A 4,575-nucleotide genomic window follows, 5' to 3' on the forward strand; every position below is an offset into this window, starting at 1 on the left:
CAGTCCCTGCAGGATGGACTGAGCAGCAGTGCAGGCAGAAGCTTGGATTTTGAAGACCTTGGGCTCAGTTTCCAGTCAGAAGCAGGAGTTACACCATTTACACCTCCGCAGCCTCCAGAGGGCACTCGGGAGGATCTTGCCAACCCCAGCAGCTGCCCTCCTGCCTCCCGACAGCCCTCCTCTGCCCTGCTCTGAGGGGCAGGTACCAGGAACTACTCACCAGACAGCTCCAGTTCCCGAAAAATGCTTTTCCCGGAGTCGCAGCTGTGCCATGTGCCACTGCTCTGCTTCGCCTCAGAGCTGACACTTCACACAGCGACAGTAATACTCTTTCAGATGAAAATGAGGTTTACAAGAGGGAAGAAGTTATTTTATAATTAACTCGAGGTGCCTGAACCCAAGATGAGGAGGCACTTCTTAATCAGCAGCCAGATGGCTCTACAGGCTCTGTTCCTTAAACCATCTACCAGCTTTTCATCCAAGAGACTGTCAATCAAACAGCAGGCTCTGGAAATTATCTTACCATCTCTCCAGCAAGGTGTTTTATATACATGGCTTGCTGGTAGGTTTGCAAACTTTATGTAAGTAGCTTCATTTACTACAACCAGAATTGCTTCACTAAAAGAATACAGAACAGAGCCTTTTGTTTTGCCAGGGAGACACCTCTCTAGGGTTGCAGTGTTAAGATTTCCTCCATTTTCTTACCTAAAAGACAATTAAAAGCTAATTCCTCCTTAAAAATAAATATAAATTAAAGATTTTTATTTGAGCCCACTGTAACAGACAAAAATTTACAAATCTTATCTGCACCACTGCAGATAGCTGTTTTCCTTGCCCTACTAGTACTAGAAACCTATTCAAGAGAAATTGCTGAAGACCTCCTATTCTAAGGCTCAGTCCTGGCATGAAAACACACATCACTACAATATACTCATGTCACAAGCAATGAAAAATAAATGCAGCCATCCACCAACCCACACTCACACAAAAGCATTTTTCTTCTTTGTGAAGAGTCATAGTAACGAGCATCTTCTGCTCTGCACCTCTGCATAGAAACCAATGCATCAAGTACGCTGACTTCAGACATGAAGTATTCATAGCGAGACTGTGTTGATTCCAGAAGGCTCACAGGAATCCTCTCTTCCCACCTCCTGCACAGCAGAAGCCAGAAAATTCTCCCCATGATTTCTGCATCTGAGCCCAAAGCACCTGCACAGCCATATCTTCCCACTGCGCTGGAGGAGTCGCCCACTTATTCTGATGGTTAATTATTCCTTTACCATTACGAATCACTTTAACATCAAACTGTCATGGACTGTATCGGCCTGCTACACTAAAGAGTCATCAAGTTTTGTGTTTACTCCAGTGAAAATAACTTATTCAATCATCATCTTACTACTGGAGAGCTCATTTTTTTTCACACATGGGCGTCTAATGCTTTTTCAAACAAAATGGATGCTATAATGGTTTTGGTTTGTTCTGGTTTTTTTATAGAAACACTTTATTGCTGCAGTCAATAACCCTGTGTATCACACACAAATAACCAGTTACAGTTTAAGAAACTAAAAATAATTCTGCAAGTGGTAATACTGAGAAAACATACATGAAAGGATACAAAACTATACATTTAAGTTACTAGAAATTTACTAACTAAAAAATTCTGCAGAAGTGTGTCTTGTATAAACTATACAACACATGCCAGTGTAAAGTTAACATTATACAATTACCTATCTACAAATGTTTTACCTAAATACAAGATCAGCTCCAATTTTTAAACAGTTATCTTCTATACAAAGACAAGTGCTTTCAGTACTTAATTGGAATATACAGACACTGCAATATCTCAAAACTAAAAGATAATCACAAAATAAAAGGTCCCGCTTGTAGGTTTTCTTTGTGTATCTAACATAATGCTGTGAAAATCCAGCCAGCAATATCCTCACTCCTGTATTTGCCCTGTGCCACCCGTATTTGAGAGGGACCCAACCCAGAGTCACTGACATCCCTTTCATTGCTGGCCACAGTCTCCACAGCAGACTATACCAGAAACCTGTATCTTAACACACTTCAACTTTGGGAGAAATCTGGATCTGGATCCCACTTTGCAATAGATATTTATCCAGCCAAACACAGGGCAGAAGCAACCCGCTCCTGCATGTTGCCATATCCACACACCACTTGAAAGGTTTCTGAAGAGCAGCACGCCAAGCAGACACCTGCCTTATAGCACTGCCACAACTGGACTGATGCTCTGACCGGTACAGAGGATTGGCAGAAGTGTGCTTGGACAGGAAGTTACTATTGCTTCCCAGGATTTCCCAGGTACAGCACAGAAAGCCCAGTACTTCTCTAACTCCTTGCAGGCTAAGTTTAACATTTGTTGAATCCTGCCTGCTGAAACAAAGCCAATCTCATTAACATTCAGCTACAGGAAGCTGTCCCCAGGTCTGACCATCTCTTCAGAACACAGGGCAACATTTCAAACATCATGACCAGTTCCAAAATACAGGGTTACAGTTGAACACAGTCCTGAGAATTCATAGGAATTTAACATCTCATGATCTTGTAAATGGGATCAACTTTCTGCAGCACACACCTGTATTTCTAACATAATGCATGTTCATGACCTGGCAGATACATTGAATATGACACGGTGGGGAAACTTCCTTGGCACAGCCAGTGCTTTTTGGACAGGATTTAAAAATGGATGACTGGTCAGATGTCAAGGGCATGGGATGTATCAGCAAGGCTCTGGCAATCTAGGGAGGGGATCATGGTAGATTGTATTAAGCCTGTGTTCCCTCCTACTTAAATTCTGGTCTCAGAAAAATCCCAGGTAACCTGAACTAACTTTGGCCAAGAAACAAGGACCAAAAGAAGTCAGACTTCTATTTCAGTCACTTCAGAAGCTGCCAGAAGGAAGCGTTGGAAAGCCTGACCTGAAAAAGGGTGGTTGTTCCCCTTACTGACATCTGAGTGGGAAGGACAGAGCTCACCTGCGCTAGCATCAGTGCCTTGCAGCTGGAAGCTGAAAACAAGTCAACAGTATCTCCTTGAGGAGGAAGAAGGAAAAAGCACCATTCATCCTTCTCACGCACCACGCGAAAGAAATTCCAGCTCAGAAGCCCACTGTTAACACCAAGCAAGAATCAGCATAACTGTAACCAGCATAAATGAAACCCCCTGACAGATGGATCTCTTCTGAAGCTCTTCCTGGTGTAAGCATTCCTGAGCAGTATAAAGAGTTTAAGTATTAGGCTTTTATTTTCGTTCAGGAAAGACCTGTGGGTGGAGGGAATAGTTAGCAGCAACAGTTTCATCCGCAAATGTTTTTCCCCAGATGATTTTGCTGGAGATGATTTTTCTTCCCAAGATACACAGGGGCACAGCAAAAACCTTCAGTATTCCGAATACACTGAACACTACCTGGCATGTGCCACATGGAGCTTCCAAAACACCAAATGATATTTCACAATGTTTCACCAAGGATCACGTATGACGGTGATTGAAACAGGACCAGCATGTTAGCTGTGCCTTACTGGCACTTGTCAGAACATCAGTCACATACCAGTACCTTTTAGATGTGAGCTGGAGAACAGGTTTCATTCAAGAAAACTCGTCCGTTTTCACTTCACCTACTGGCCACAGACCAGATGAGAATGTGCATAGCATTAGTTGGCAGATGATTCTTTGCATCTTGCAGTTTTAACGTGAGCATCTTGCAGACAGGCAGGCCTTGTGCACTTGGGCATTTCAGAAGAACACAAGGAAGGTGTGCAAGACCTGATATTTAACCCACCTGAGTTTATGTAGTAAATCTTTCCACAGAACAAAACAGAAAACAAAACAAGACAGTATTATCTGGGTTCTCATAATAGAAGAGGATGAACCACAGCAGAGTTCAGGAAACGGCTTGAGTAATTGCACTTTAAATTATGATAGGCATAGGCAACAAACTCCAGATGCACATGATCAAGAAGCCTGCTGTTCCAATACTAGCAGGGTATGCAGGGTTTGTCTGCCTGTATCACATAAGTATGGGATATCCTGACACCCAGCACAGTACACAAACCCATGCCACCGCAGCTTTGCTAGGACTGCCTAGAGGTTTTGGTATTTTAAAATCTCTCTAGAATAAGGTACCATCTTCTTCATGATGATCACAGGCAGTAAGCTTCAAGCATGAGATCATGCAGCAGCATGCACCCACACACATGCTTATCCTCTAACAGTTCTTAGAAACCACTGGTGTGTGTTCTCTTACCATAGTCCCTTCTCTGCCTTCTTTTAACGTATTAATTTGGAAATAAAGTAATATTTTAAGGAAAAAATCACTGATCTCTTACTGTCATTCTTGGGGAAGTCTTAAAACAACTACTTTTATTATGTAAAGAGCTTGCCCAATAAAAGTTGTATTTGAAAAAGACTAAGTAAAACCTGAACAAGTGCTGAGGATTTAGTTCAGTATCTCAAGTAAACAGAAGCTTTTACCTAACTAAGTCCAGGCAGCTCCTACTAAGACCAACCAGACTACCACTGACTTTACAGAGATTTAGATGTGGCTCAGGTAGGGCA

Source organism: Nestor notabilis, unplaced genomic scaffold (genome assembly GCF_000696875.1).
Source record: "Nestor notabilis isolate BGI_N333 unplaced genomic scaffold, ASM69687v1 scaffold9661, whole genome shotgun sequence".
NCBI lineage: Eukaryota > Metazoa > Chordata > Aves > Psittaciformes > Psittacidae > Nestor > Nestor notabilis.